The sequence below is a fragment of the Canis lupus genome, chromosome X, assembly GCF_011100685.1.
Source record: "Canis lupus familiaris isolate Mischka breed German Shepherd chromosome X, alternate assembly UU_Cfam_GSD_1.0, whole genome shotgun sequence".
NCBI classification, from domain to species: domain Eukaryota; kingdom Metazoa; phylum Chordata; class Mammalia; order Carnivora; family Canidae; genus Canis; species Canis lupus.
In genome coordinates this window covers 110193909-110210323 of record NC_049260.1, presented here as the reverse complement: position 1 = coordinate 110210323, position 16415 = coordinate 110193909, and the positions used below count along the sequence as shown (strand labels likewise).

Here is a 16415-nt window from a genome sequence, read left to right as displayed (position 1 = left end):
GTAGATGAGGAATCAGAGGCTAAGCAAGATGTTGCCAGATGTGGGTGACTGGCATGAACAAAGTCCTGACCCAGGGACCATGAATAGAAGTGTTGTTGGAACAGAGAATTCACAGGGATACTAGAAAGGTCCACTGGGCCCAGATTACATGAGTTCTGGTCCTCTATCCCATTGCCAATGGAAATAATGAGAGCTGGGTTTTAGGAAGATTCTCAGGCATTGGTGTGCAAGGATGAATTGAATGATACTAACTAGAGTGGGTAAAGACACTTCTTCTATACTCTGAGCACAGGGTAATAAGCACAGGCCTCAGAGGGCTGAGTCTGAAGTGAAGCTCTGTCCTTGATTAGCTGTGTGTTCTTAGGCAAGTCGTTCTGTGTATCTGGACCCTCAGTTGTCTCAGCTGTAGATGAAGATTATAATAGAATGTCCCTGTCTCACGGGGATGCTGTGAGGAGTAAACAAGACAAACTATATTGAAATGCTGTGCCCAACGCTTGACCCATCATAATCATAGGCTAAGCAGGAATTTCTATTTATTTTCTTCATGAAAAACACTGAGACCAGCTCGAAAGCTTGGAGGCTGTTATTGTAACGCATGCATGAGGTGATGAGAGCCCAGCCTGAGGTGGTGGAAAGAGAGGATGAGAAGAAAAGAAATAATGATGTTAAGTATAAGACAGCAACTCCTCCTGACATTGTTGGGTTGTTGAGGAAAACAAAATCTTACTTTAGCCAGAATATTCTGCTGTGAAATGCAAAACAGATTTGAAAATGAAAATTATCTATCATGTGGGCTATATTCATCGGGCTCTTGTTAGACTATAAGACATTGACTCCAATTTTGTAGTATCTGTATCATTCTTTAAGCATTCAGCACGTTGATTTCCTATCTCTTGAAGACTTTCCATTTTGCAACTATTGAAATGAAAGGTTTAAGATAAAGCAAGGGATTGGAGAATATATGAAAATGAGTCTAAAAATGGAAGATTGAGTTTCATGTTTACCACCTTTTATTCTGTGATTCAGAAAGACTTGCATTTGCATCATTTCCATTATGTTTTCTGAACTGGCATTAATGTTGTAGATATTAAGTCTGATATTTAATTAAAGGGAGGTTGTCTGTTCCTGCTATTGCTATCCAGAGCTATTAGTCACTTGTCTTAGGTGGCTAGAGCTGAATCTTTCTACCACAAACCCATGTCAGTTATTTGATACATAAATTAGGTCCTGGAGACAATGAGTTTATGAATTAAAAAGTGTCAGACATACCTTTGATTTAAATATTCAGCCCACTATTAAAAAATCCTAGAATGCCAATCTCCAGTCCTTTCTTAAAAATGAGTTTATTAGCTGGTCATTAAACATAGTGTATATGCCACACAATTAATTTTATAGGAAGTTTGCTGAAGCCTAGATAAATGGACAATTAGCCTCTCTTCTGAGAACAGATCTATTATCATAATCACTAATGAAAACAATATTCACATGCATACATAAGACAAAAATGGCCTCTCCCTCTGTCTTAGGTATTTGTTATAGAAGCCAAAAGCTCAATCTGTACCATCTAGTAGGAGTAGTTCACTTCATTTTTTTTCTTTCCCTTAGAGTGATAATCATGTTTTCTCATGGAGCTCTCTTATCTTATCTATATTTAGTTCTTCAGCTTCTCTTATTTGAAATCTAAACCTTGTGTTTAACACTGGAATATACATATATTTTAAAGATTTTATTTATTTATTCATGAGAGAGACAGAAAGAGAGGCAGAGACACAGGCAGAGGGAGGAGAAGCAGGCTCCAAGCAAGGAGCCCTATGTGGGACTCGATCCCGGAAATCCGGGATTGGGCCCTGAGCCAAAGGCAGACGCTCAACTGCTGAGCCACCCAGGCTTCACTGGAATGTATTATTAACTAGATTTCAAATACCTAGATAAAATAGAGAGCATATAGATTTCAGTAGGAGGCTTTAAAATCATAAATAGATCAATTATTTATAATGTGTCTATACATTTATAGCTTAGATATCTTTGAATGAAAAATAAGAAGAATGACATATGTGGAGATGGTGCATACTTCGATAATTGCTATAGACAATAGCATGGATGGATAAAATATAGAAAAGATAAAAATGCACAGCTGATCTTAGGTGGAATACAAGCTTCTGCAGGATCAGACACAGGAAAGAAAAGCCTGAATATGAGTAGAGTTCAATGTTGCTGGGCTCCTGCTCTAGTAATAGGCAGTGATAGCCAAGAATTTAGGCCCTTTTGAATAAGATAGCTAACATGCTTCAAGTATGAAGGAGTATTAAGACTAACTCAAAGCTTAAAATCAAGGACTGGAAATAAGGGGCAGAACACTTCATCTTGACTCATGAAAGGAAGCTACAGAAATGTTACCTGAAAACCTATTCCCAGCAAGATACAGGCCTTAGGAAATAGGAGAATATAGAAACAGCCTCATGACACAGGAATAAATCAAGTTGTCCATTTGTTTGATAAAAGGATCTGTCAAGTCCCCAATATTACCACAGGACAGAACTTCCGAAATGACACTAATAAGGCCTCGTTCTGGAATAGGGACCTGTAGGGCTGGGTGGAGACCAGTATAAAAATCTAGATTAGGGGCAGCCTGGAGGGCTCAGCGGTTTAGCACTGCCTTCGGCCCAGGGCCTGATCCTGGAGACCCAGGATCGAGACCCACGTTGGGCTCCCTGCATGGAGCCTGCTTCTCCCTCTGCCTGTGTCTCTGTCTCTCTCTTTCTCATGAATAAATAAATGAAATTTAAAAATTCTAGATGGGAAGAGATGAAAGTAGAGACAGAACAAACAGGCCCTAGGCATGTCCCTGTTTTCTTAAGAATTTATTTATTTATTTATTTGTTTATTTATTTATTTATTTATTTATTTATTTATTTATTTAGAATGAGTGTGAGCCAGGAGAGGAGCAGAAGGGGAGGGACAGAGTCTCCAGTAGACTCTGCATTCCACATGGTGCCTGGGGTGAGTCTCAATCCCAGGACCCTGAGATCATGACCTGAGCCAAAACCAAGAGGCACATCAGTTTTAAGGCCACTGGCGTAACAGTAAGAGGAGATACCTCCTTCATTTTTGTGCCCTAGCTACCTAACTTTCCTTCACTAGGCCCAGCTAGGAATCTGGGAGCCCATGCAAATATAAATGAAGCATAAATAAATAAGTTAATGAGAGTGCTTTCTTACAAAAAATGTTAGTAAAGATAGAAGGAATAATAAAGGCCTCTGAGCACATGGACTCTGAGATCAAAGACCCTGGTGAAACTGAACCTCTGTTAAGCTGAAGAGACAAAAACTCTCCAGATGTCTTCTAATAATGACCAAGTTTGTATCCCAATGTCACAAAGAAGCACCAATGACCTCTCCAGGATGACCTCCAACGACCTGAAGACATTTACTGAAGTAGCCATGTTAAGTTTTCATAACATTTACTATCGAGTAAAAGTGAAGAGTGGCTTTCTTCTTGGTCGAAAAACAGTTGAGAAAGAAATACTAACAAATATCAATGGTGTCATGAGACCTGGCCTCAATGCCATTCTGGAACCCACAGGTGGAGGCAAATCTTCATTGTTAGAGGTCTTAGCTGCAAAGGAAAGATCCACATGGATTATCTGGGGATGTTTTGATAAATGGAGCACCTCGACCTGCCAATTTCAAATGTAATTCAGGTTATATGGTACAAGATGATGTCGTGATGGGAACAGTGAGAGAAAATTTCCAATTCTCAGCAGCTCTTCGGCTTCCAACAACTATGATGAGTCATGAAAAAAATGAGCAAATTAAAAAGGTCATTCAGCAATTAGGTCTGGATAAAGTGGCAGATTCCAAGGTTGGAACTCAGTTTATACGTGACATGTCTGGAGGAGAAAGAAAAAGAACTAGTATCGGAATGGAGCTTATTACTGATACAGCCATCTTGTTCCTGGATGAGCCCATAACTGGCTTAGACTCAAGCATGTCTGAATAGGGACGAACAATCATCTTCTCCATTCATCAGCCTCATTATTCTATCTTCAAGTTGTTTGATAGCCTCACCTTGTTGGCTGCAGGAAAACTGATGTTCCATGGGCCTGCGCAGGAGGCCTTGGGGTTCTTTGCATCAGTGGGTTACCATTGTGAGCCCTATAATAACGCTGCAGACTTCTTCCTGGATGTCATTAATGGAGACTGCTCTGCTGTGGTATTAAACAGAGAGGACCAAGAGGGTAAAGTCAAGGTGACTGAAGAGCCTTCCAAGAGAGGTACTCCACTCATAGAAAGAATAGCTGAGTTTTATGCCAATTCTGACTTCTGCAGAAAAACAAAAGAGGAATTAGATCAACTCTCAAAGAGTCAGAAAAGGAAGCGCTCAGCCTTTAAGGAGATCACATATGCCACCTCTTCCTGTCAGCAACTCAAATGGATTTCCAAGCGTTCATTCAAAAATTTACTGGGTCAACAAAACTAAAAGACAACCTACAGAATGGGAGAAGATATTTGCAAATGATGTATCAGATAAAGGGCTAGTTTCCAAGATCTATAAAGAACTTATTAAACTCAACACCAAAGAAACAAACAATCTAATCATGAAATGGGCAAAAGACATGAAGAGAAATCTCACAGAGGAAGACATAGACATGGCCAACATGCATATGAGAAAATGCTCTGCATCACTTGCCATCAGGGAAATACAAATCAAAACCACAATGAGATACCACCTCACACCAGTGAGAATGGGGAAAATTAACAAGGCAGGAAACCACAGATGTTGGAGAGGATGTGGAGAAAAGGGAACCCTCTTACACTGTTGGTGGGAATGTGAACTGGTGCAGCCACTCTGGAAAAGTGTGTGGAGGTTCCTCAAAGAGTTAAAAATTGACCTGCCCTATGACCCAGCAATTGCACTGTTGGGGATTTACCCCAAAGATACAGATGCAATGAAACGCCGGGACACCTGCACCCCGATGTTTCTAGCAGCAATGTCCACAATAGCCAAACTGTGGAAGGAGCCTCGGTGTCCATCGAAAGATGAATGGATAAAGAAGATGTGGTCTATGTATACCATGGAATATTCCTCAGCCATTAGAAACGACAAATACCCACCATTTCCTTCAACGTGGATGGAACTGGAGGGTATTATGCTGAGTGAAGTAAGTCAATCGGAGAAGGACAAACATTATATGTTCTCATTCATTTGGGGAATATAAATAATAGTGAAAGGGAATATAAGGGAAGGGAGAAGAAATGTGTGGGAAATATCAGAAAGGGAGACATAAAGACTCCTAACTGGAAAACGAACTAGGGGTGGTAGAAGGGGAAGAGGGCGGGAGGTGGGGGTGAATGGGTGACGGGCACTGAGGGGGGCACTTGACAGGATGAGCACTGGGTGTTATTCTGTATGTTGGCAAATTTAACACCAATAAAAATAAATTTATTATAAAAAAAGAGCAAAAAGGGATCCCTGGGTGGCGCAGCGGTTTGGCGCCTGCCTTTGGCCCAGGGCGCGATCCTGGAGACCCGGGATCGAATCCCATGTCGGGCTCCCGGTGCATGGAGCCTGCTTCTCCCTCTGCCTGTGTCTCTGCCTCTCTCTCTCTCTGTGACTATCATAAATGAATTAAAAAAAAATTAAAAAAAAAAGAGCAAAAAAACAAAAACAAAAACAAAAATTTATTGGGTAATCCCCAGGCCTTTATCGCTCAGATAACTGTAACAGTCATCCTGGGATAGGTTTTAGGTCCCATTTTCTATGATCTAAAAAATGATTCTACAGGAATCCAGAATAGATCAGGGGTGCTTTTCTTCCTGACGACCAAGCAGTGTTTCAACAGTGTGTCAGCTGTGGAGCTCCTTGTGGTTGAGAAGAAGCTCTTTATATATGAATATATCAGTGGATATTACAGAGTGTCATCTTATTTCTTTGGAAAACTGTTATCTGATTTACCACCCATGAGGATGTTACCAAGTATTATATTTACTTGTATAACGTACTTCTTGTTAGGATTGAAACCAGTTGTGGAGGCCTTCTTCGTCATGATGTTTACTCTTATGATGGTGGCTTATTCAGCTAGTTTTATGGCACTGGCCATAGCAGCAGGCCAGAGGTGGTATCCATAGCAACTCTCCTCATGACTTTGTGTTTATGATGATTTTTTCAGGGCTGTTGGTAAATCTCAGAACCATTGGGCCTTGGCTCTCATGGCTTCGGTACTTAAGCATTCCTCGATCTGGTTATGCGGCTTTGCAGTATAATGAATTTTTGGGACAAAACTTCTGCCCAGGAGTCAACGTAACAACGAATAATACCTGTAGCTATGCAATACATACTGGCAAAGAATTTTTGCTAACCCAGGGCATCGAGCTCTCCCCTTGGGGCCTGTGGAAGAATCACGTAGCCTTGGGATGCATGATTGTTATCTTCCTTACAATTGCCTACCTAAAATTGTTATTTCTTAAAAAATATTCTTAAATTCCTCTTTAATTTACATAATTGATTCACACATTAAAAAGGAAGCATCTTGATTTAAGTAAAAAAAAAAGAAGGAATAGTAGAAAATCACTATTTGGTAATTGTCAATGGATGACAAAACTATTGGGTTACATTTTGATGAGGATATTTACATGATTTGAAAGGATCTCCTCTACAAGGTACTTTGTAATAACAAAGGGGCAAATAGTAACTTTATAGTGAAGAAACCAGAAGACATCATAACTAAGTGATCAAAATTAGCATCCCCAAGTAATGGGACACATAGGTAATTGTGTGTATCTTGGTTAGACGCAATAGGAGGGGTGTATCATTTTTGAACTAGCTCTGCCAAAATTATATAACCTGAATTGAATCACAAAGGAAAATCAACTCCTAATTGATGGACATTCTACAAAATAAATTTGTGGAATTTGGGATGTAGAACATAAGAATTGCTTTTACTGTCAGCATTAAATTATTTGAAAATGAAACAAAAATCTATATGACAATAAAAGTACTATACTACCAAAAATAGTTTTATCTTGCTAAAATGATAATTAAAGGTAATTTTACAATCTTTACTACTTTTAATAGAAAACTAAAAATAAATGAATTAAGTATTCAACTTAAAAAAGAAAAATAAACTGGAAATATGGAAATTGTAAAGAGCAGAAATTAATGAGTTCGGTAAAAGACAAATAAAATGACAGGATCAATAGAAGATTGGTTATTTGGGGAAAAAAGAATGAGTACAACTAGAAATATCAACAACAGTAAAGAAAAGACTGTATTGGGGAAAAAGAATACAACAATTATGTAGATAAATTAGAGATTTCAGTGATCATAAGATATAATAAACCTTGTGCCCATAAACATGAAAACATAAAAGAGTATTTTCTTAAGAGGGGTGTCTGGGTGGCTCAGTCCATTAAACATCTGCCTTCAGCTCAGGCCATGATCCCAGAGTCCTGGGATCGATTTCTGCATCAGGCTCCCTGCTTGGTGGGGAGTCTGCTTCTCCCTCTCCCTCTGCTGCTCTCCCCTGCTTGTGCTTCTCTCTTTCTCTGTCAAATAAATAAATGAAATCTATTTAAAAAATAATTTTTCTTAGAAAAGTTATCAAAAATGACTCAAGGTAAACACAAACCTCTATAAATCAATAAACTGAATTGATAGCCAAAAATTTTCTACCTTAAAAGACATTAGGCTCAGGGAGTTTTACAGAAAAATGTTACCAAGTCTTTTGGGGTCAGATAATTACTCTTTTACAAACTCTTATAGAGAATAGAAAAAACAGGGGAGAAATATCTAAATGATTTTGGAAGAACTAAGCAGAGGCTCCTGCTCTACCTGCGATTAAAACTTTCTATAAAGCGGGATCCCTGGGTGGCGCAGCGGTTTGGCGCCTGCCTTTGGCCCAGGGCACGATCTTGGAGACCCAGGATCGAATCCCACGTCGGGCTCCCGGTGCATGGAGCCTGCTTCTCCCTCTGCCTATGTCTCTGCCTCTCTCTCTCTCTCTGTGTGACTCTCATAAATAAATTCAGTATGTGGTTCTACTAGAATTGGGGATGACATGGGACTAAATAAAATTAAAACTCAGGGTGCCTGGGTGGCTCAGTTGGTTGAGCTTCAGATTGATTTCAGCTGGGGGTCATGATCTCAGGATCAGGTTCCACACTCAGTGTGGAGTCTGCTTGCCTCTCTCCCTCTCCCTCTACTTACCCCCCACATACACTCAAGCACACTCCACACTCTCTCAAAATAAATAAAATCTTAAAAAAAAAAGAAATGAGAACGTTTAAAAATATTAAATATCTGTTAATCATAATATGAAATCAAACACAGACCATCTTTATCATTATAGGACAGGAAAATTGTCTTAAATCAAAAAACAAATCATAACGAGCACAACTAATAAGTTTGATTCTGTAAAAAAAATTTCTGCAGAGACACCATTGAATATCTTGAAACCATAATGTTGAGTGAAAAAACCATGTTACCTCATGGTGCAGTATAATTCCATTTGTTAAATGTTGAAAAATACACTCATGGTATACATTGTTTATGGATGTATATATGTATTACAAAACAATTTTTAAAATGAAGGGAACTTTAATACTGAATTCCTAACAAGAAAAGTGGGGAATCGGATTGGGAAGAATACAATGGGGTTCTCAACTTTATCTGAAATGTTTTCTTTTTTATTGAGATATGATTGACATATAACATTATTGGTTTCAGGTGTACACCATAATGATTTGGTATATATACAGAAATGATCACAGTAAGTCTACTTTGCATCTAATACCATACATAGTGACAAATTTTTTTCTTGTGAATAAGTTTTTAAAGATATACAGTACAGTATTATTAACTATAGTCACAACGCTGACATTATATCCCATGATTAATTTTTTTGAAACTAGAAGTTTATACATTTTGACCCTCTTCATGCATTTTGCTCATCCCACTCCCTTTGCTCTGGCAACCACTCTATTTTAGGAATTGTTTTTTATTATTTTTTTTTATTCCACATAGGAGTTCATAAATATTTGTCTTTGTCTGACTTATTTCACCTATTCCATCTGTGTTATTCAAATTCCAAAATTTCCTTCATTTTTATGGTGAATAATATTCCGTTGTGTATCTATCATCTATCTATCTATTATCTATCTATCTATCTATCTATCTATCTATCTATCTATCTATCAATCATCTATCGAGAGAGATACCACATTTTCTTAATCCATTCATCTATCGATGGACACTTTGGTTGCTTCCATGATTTGGCTATTATACATAATACTGCAATGAACATTGGGGGTATATGCATCTTTTTGAGTTAGTGTTTTCATTTCTGTAGGATTAGTGCCCAGAAGTGGAATTGTGGATCGTTTTGTAGTTCTATTTTTAAGTTTTTGAGGAATGTCCATATTGTTTTCCATAGCAGCTGCACTGATTTACATTCCCACTAACAGTGCATGATGATTCCCTTTTCTCCACATCTTTGCAGACATTTGTTGTCTCTTGTCTTTTGGATGATCACCATTCTAACAGGTGTAGGATGATATCTCACTGTGGTTTTGACATGCATTTCCCTGATGGTTAGTGATGTAGAGTACCTTTTCCTGTACTTGTTGGCCATGTGTTTGTCTTCTTTGTAAAAATGTTTATTTAGATCCTCTGCCCATTTTTTAAGTTAGTTTTTTTGGCTATTGAGTTGTATGAGTTCTTTATATATTTTGGATTTTAACCCCTTATCAGATATATGATTTGAAAATAATTTTCCCATTCAGTGAATTGCCTTTTCATTTTGTTGATGGTTTCTTGTGCTGTGCAGAAGCTTTTAAATTCAATTTGTTCCCATTTGTTTATCTTGTTTTTGTTGCCTTTGCTTTTCTTGTCACATACGAAACATCATTGTCAAGAGTTATGTCAAGAAGCTTACTGCCTCTTTTTCTTCTAGGAGTTCTATGATTTCAGGTCTTAGATTCAACTCTTTAATCCATTTCAAGTTAATTTTTGTGTGTTGTAGAAGATAGTAGTAGATTTTCATTCTTTTACATGTTGCAGTCCAGTTTTCCCGGCACCATTTATTAAAAAGAATGTCCTTTCCCATTGTATACTCTAGGCTCCTTTGTCATAGATTAATTGACCTTATGTGTGGGTTTATTTCTGGACTATTTCTGTTTTATTGATATATGTGTCTGGTTTTTGTTTTAAGTATTTATTTATTTTAGAGAGAGCAAGAGTAGCGGGGCACAAGGGGAGGGAGAGGGAGAGAGATAATCTCAAGCCGACTCCTCACTGAGCACAGAACCTGATGCGGGGCTTGATCCCCTGACTCTGAGATCATAACCTAAGCTGAAATCAAGAGTAAGTCATTTAACTGACTGAGCCACCCAGGGGCCCCTGACTTATGAGTCTGCTTTTATGCCAGTATCATACTGTTTTGATTACTGTAGCTTTGTCATATAGTTTAAAATTAGGAAGTGTGAGGCTCTGGCTTTGTTCTTCTTTCTCAAGATTGCTTTGGTTATTTGGAGTCTTTTGTGGTTCCATACAAATTTTAGGATTGTTTTTTCTACTTCTGTGAAAAAAATGCCATTGGAATTTTGAAGGTAATTGCATTGAATTTGTACATTGCTTTGGGTAATATGGACATTTTAATAATATCCAGTTCTTTCAATCCATGATCATAGAATATCTTTACATTTATTTTGTCTTCTTCAGTTTCTTTCATCAGTGTCTTATAGTTTTCAGTGTATAGGTCTTTCACTTCCTTGATTATATTTATTTGTAAGTATTTTATTCTTTTTGATGCTATTATAAATAGGATTGTTTTCATAATTTCTCTGATAGCTTATTATTAGTATATAGAAATGTGGCAGATTTTTGTATATATATTTTGTATTCTACAACTTTACTGAATTCATTAATTCTAACAGTTTGTGGTGTCTTTTAGAGTTTTCTATATGTTATATCATCTGCAAATAGTGACAGTTTTACTTCTTCCTTTCTAATTTGGATACCTTTTATTTCTTTTTATTGCCTAATTGCTCTGACTAGGGTTTCCAATACTATGTTGAATAAAAGTGGCAAGAGTGGGCATCCATGTCTCGGTTCTAATGTTAGTGGAAAAGCTTTTAGTAAGATATTAGCTGTGAGTTTTTCATATGTGACCTTTATTATGTTGACTCATGTTCTCCCTATACTCACCTTATTGAGAATCTTTATCATAAATGGATGTTGAATTTTGTCAAATACTCTTTTGAGCATCTACTGAGAGATCATATGATTTTTATCCTTTGTTTTATGAATGTGGTGCATCAAAATGACTTGCAGATGTTGAACCATTCTTGCATCCCTGGAATAAATCCACTAGATTGTGGTGTACGATCCTTTTAATGTATTGTTACATATATGTTCATCCGGGATGTTGACCTATAATTTTCTTTTTTTGTGGCGTCCTTGTTTGGTTTTGGTATCATGAAATAGTTTTTATTTCTTAAAAAAATAAGGTTTGAAACAAATATGGCTAAAATTAAGATTTGATAATGCAGAGCATAGGTAAATGGATGTTTGTTAATATCATCTCTTCACATCTATATGCTTGAAATACCAATACCCCATATCCAACTGGTGCACTATAGTGGAAAAGCATTAGTCTAGATCATGGTTGAAGTCCACTTGCTAGGTGTGTGACCTCTGCCAGATGACTTAATTTCTTAGTATCTTAGTTTCTTCACTCGAAAATTGTGGATAATCGTAGTACTTAAAGTGTTGTTCTGAGAATTATATGAAATGATTCCTGTGAAGTGTTTTGCACATTGTGTAGTACATAATAAGTACTGAATGCACTCAGGCCTTTGTATCATTCTCAACAAATCACCCAAATTTAGATTTTTGGGGCCATCTTTTATTGTTTTAATAATGTTTCATTTTGAAATAATTTCATACTTGCAAAGAACTCCCGTTTACCCTTCACATAGATTTTACCACAATCATTCCTATTGTATTGTTTGGATTAAAACATCTTCTTGAATGGGAAACCAAACCATCATAGAGCCTATGCTATGGTGAAACTGGACTGTGTGGAAGGTAGTATGTAACCATGGTTAAGATTGTAGGCATTGTATTTTGACAGTCATCAGTGGGATCTCAGCTTTCCTACTAACAATATGTTAGTTTCCTAACAATTCCTAACTAACAATATGTATGTCTCCTACTAACAAGATGTGACTGGGTAAGTCACCCAACTTCTGTGAGTCTAAGAGAGAAAAAGTTAGCACATTGTGGCAATAGTGGCCAGTGGTCCATCCTATGAATCAATAAGTAGCCCCTACATTTCTGAGCTGGGATTATCTTTGTAGCATTTTCTGAAATGCTTAGAGAGGCTTATTCTGGTGTGTGGAGCAATCTAGGGTATGGCATTTTTCTCTGTGAACCAGAGTCACATGAATGAGACTTAGATTCAGATGCCCGAGGCCAAATTTTAAATTTCCTGGATTTTTCTTTTGGAATGTGTGTGTGTGCATGAGCACACATGTCCTCTTGATTTGTTTGATTTTTTTCCAACCCATCAAACCCAGCTTCCACCTTATTCTCCTCCTTGTTCTCTGCTGAGGCTTTTAGATATGTCTGTTATTTTTCTCTTGGAGAGGAGAAGGCCTGATGGCATCGTCTGTGATGGGTTTCTGACTGGAGTGGCAATGAGTAAACGTGGCAGAAGGGATCATCCACTTAGGGTGACTTAAGGGGAAACAGAAGAAAGTTTTGGTCCTGTAGAACATTGAATCCCCAAAGTGGGTCTGAGGGACTTTGTCAGTCTTTCTTAAACAGTGTTTCCCATGTCTGTATCTAAATGAGAAAAAATAGACAAGTTAGTGCATTTTTCATGAAGCTTTTTAAAAGGAATGAACATAATGGCATGTCCTCTGCTTTGAGATTATGTCCTTCCAATTCTTTTGGTAATATAATGTCTTGCCGTTTTTAAAATTATCATGGTAGATTTTTTCTTTTTAAAGTTGGGCATGGAGCCCAACATGGGGCTTGAACTCAATAACCCTGAGATCAAGACCCAAGCTGAGATCAAGAGTCAGATGCTTAACAGACTGAGCCCCTCAGGTGCTCCTATCATGGTAGATTTCTAACTGTCCTCATTTGGTGATCAAACTTTGTAAATCTTACATATGTGTCCAGTATATCCATGGGAAATGTTACTGGTCCATAAAATCAAGAAATCTGGGGACCATTGATTCGGACTGCCAAAGATGAAAAGTTTCTTTGAAATTAAGTGCCAATCTCAGTCATACAGATAATTGAGGAACTTAAACTCACATAGCAAGTTTGTAGCAGAACCAGGACTCGAACCACTTTGCCTGATACTCAGCCTACTGAGCCTTCCTCTCCTCTGCCTTGCTGATCCAAAGAGAAAGAAACACTGAAGAAAACATCCCTTGACCTTACCATATAACAAGTTTTTACCATGCACAGTTTATTTCCTGTTTTGTTTTAATTTCAGGAACTAAAAGAATAGCCAAAATCCCAATGGGAAATGATGATGCCTAAGTTCCCTGCCTCATAATCGTTAACCCTGTTGGAGTGGAGGCGGGCAATAAAATGGTCACTGAAGTTTTTGCTGACTTGTTTTCACTGTTGAGTCAGAAGAAGCGCCTACTCAGAGCATTAATTTCTGATTACCCCTTAATCCAGCCAGGTTAGAAAATAAGATGGAGAAGAATAAGAATTTACATATCCTTTTCAGATCGTTAAACTAGCAATGGCTTGCAGAAGTGGGTCAGTGCTATTACAGGGAGGAAACCTGGAGGTTTCTGAGTGCTACCTAAAGTAAGGAAATCAGCTTCTGGCCTAGAGAAACTGATGGGTGTGAAAACGGTTCAAAATTGGACCATCTAAGTAGCTCACACCTAGAATTTTGACTACAGTGTCAGTATTATAGGGACCCTAGAGTCATGAAGAGGCACTGCTCTGAGAAAACATCTGTCTACATACACTCTGGTTAAATAAGACCTGGCCTTTGATTAGAAGGGCCTCCAAACATCACAGTGTTTTATACTAGTGTATTCATTCATTTCCTATACCTGCTGTAACAAATCACCACGAATTTAGTGGTTTAAAAGAACACAAATTTATTATCTTACAGTTCTGGTTGTCAAAAGTTGAAAACAAATCTCACTGGACTAATATCCAGGCGTCAGCAGGGCTGTGGTCCTTCTGGAAGCTCTAAAGGAGAATCCATTCCTTTCCTATTCTGGCTGCTAGAAGCTGCACATATTCCTTGTCCTGTGGTGGGATCACTTAACTTTCTGCTTCTGTTGTCACATTGCCTTCTGTCTTTCTGACTCTAACCCTCCTGGCTTCCTCTTATGATTGTGATTATATTGATCCTACCGGGATAATCTCAGATAATTTGCCCTTCTCAAGATCCTTAATTTAAAACATACCTGCCAAACCCTTTTGCCCTGTGGGATAGCATTCACAGGTTCCAGGAATTAAAGATTTTATTTATTCATGAGACACACAGAGAAAGGAAGAGACACAGGCAAAGGGAGAAGCAGGCTCCCTGTGGGGAACCCCATGTGGGATTCAATCCCAGGACCTTGGGATCACACCCTGAGCCAAAGGCAGATGCTCAACCACTGAGCCACCCAGGCATCCTAGTTCCAGGAATTGAGATGTGGATCTCTTGGGTGGGGTGGTGGTGGTGATGGCAGCATTATTTAGCCTACCACATCTAGTAAAACTACTTTTTCAAATGAAATCATATGAGGAACCCCAATACATAAATTGCATCAAAGCAAAGCAGCTATGGTTTTTTTTAAGATTTTATTTATTTATTTGGGAGAGAGAGAAGGAGAGAACGGGAAAGCACAAGTGTTGTAGAGGAAGAAGCAGGCTGCCCATCTAACACGAAGCCCAGTTGTGGGACTCGATCCCAGGACCCTGGGATCATGACCTGAGCTGAAGGCAAGTGCCTAATCGACTGGTGCCCCAAAGCAGCTATAGTTAAAGTCTTACCCATTTAGTCTCTACTACTAACTATCTGTGACAATCCCAGTAGGACCAGTTTGAATACAGCCAATTTATACCTGAAGAGAGGACATCATTTGGAAACACCCCAATCACCACATCCTTTGTGTTCATTTTATTCTTCAGTGAAATCAGATGCCTCTTGATGCTTATCAATTAGATCCATAGGCTAAGAGACCTTGCTCATTTAGCCCCACATCACCAGACTCTGAGGTGCTCAATGTTTGCTGGATGAATGAATAATCAATTAATGGTGAATGGAAATCCTTAGGTAGCATCCATTTCCTGTTTCCCTGCTGACAATTATTCATGAGTCAGACCTATAAATCAGCATTATTGGAAAAAATAAAAATGGAACTGTTCCACCTTGTGCTCCCTCACTATCTCCTGCCCCAAACCATTCATACACATGCACACACACTGAATTAACTGCTTGTCATGAATCTTCATAGAATGTATTGTTTCAGATCTTGATCATGGACATCTTATTTGCACATCATGGAAATACAGTGGTATTGTGGTGTCTTTCTCTTCTGTTTCCCAGAAACTCATTCCTAAGGGCAAGATTAAAATGGGAAAGAGAATATTAGAGACAAAGGTGCTTTATAGGCAAGAATGTTACAGATGTGGATTCTAAGGCCTAAAGAAGGTAAAGGACTTATCCAATATCATAATTTATAATTTATAAATTTTATAATTTTATAGGCTCTAAACTAGAGCCCAGGTCTTCTGCTCCTGAATAGTGTTTTTTCCATTCATCCACAGTTGTGCAAAGCTGAGTATTTCTATCAAGAAGATGTTTAGCCAGAGAGATCATAAAGCCTGAAGTTTCAAGGATGGTACAGTAATCTCTTATCTCAGTAGACGAAAATTGGCAATCTGATGGCTCTAAGGCAAATACAACTTACAGGCCTATTTAATTTGTTTCAGTTTTTAAAAATTAAATTGATATGTCTTCAAATAGAACAGGCACACTCCAGCTCACCAACAACCCACCACTCCCCTTTGTCTTACATTTACCTCATTTCACTCACTTATATATTTGACCTTGTAGACATTTGAGTTTTTAGCCCCTGACATAAACAATGAAAATGTACAAGACCTGTCAGTGTCTGGGGGTTACAAACTCTATTTCTTAGTGTCTTTCACACTGTAAATGGTATAAACATTTATTTGACAGACCATATGTCTTGAGGATTGATGGTTCAGAAAATAATCACCACAGCTAACCCATGTTTTAGTCAGTGTGTGAGCAGGGAGGGATGATCAAGCAGACCATAGCTCCTTCTTTCCTCTAAAGCAATCATCACTAACTTCTCACCTGGATATTTCCTCACCAACCCCTTTGGAATCTTTGAGTCTGACTCTCATTGAAA

At 38.1% G+C, this 16415-nt stretch overlaps 1 pseudogene; it reads left to right on the top strand.

Moving 5' to 3' along the window:
* The first annotated feature begins 3338 nt into the window (after nucleotides 1–3338).
* LOC100685140 lies at nucleotides 3339–6553 on the top strand (annotated as a pseudogene).
* Nucleotides 6554–16415: the final 9862 nt, after the last annotated feature.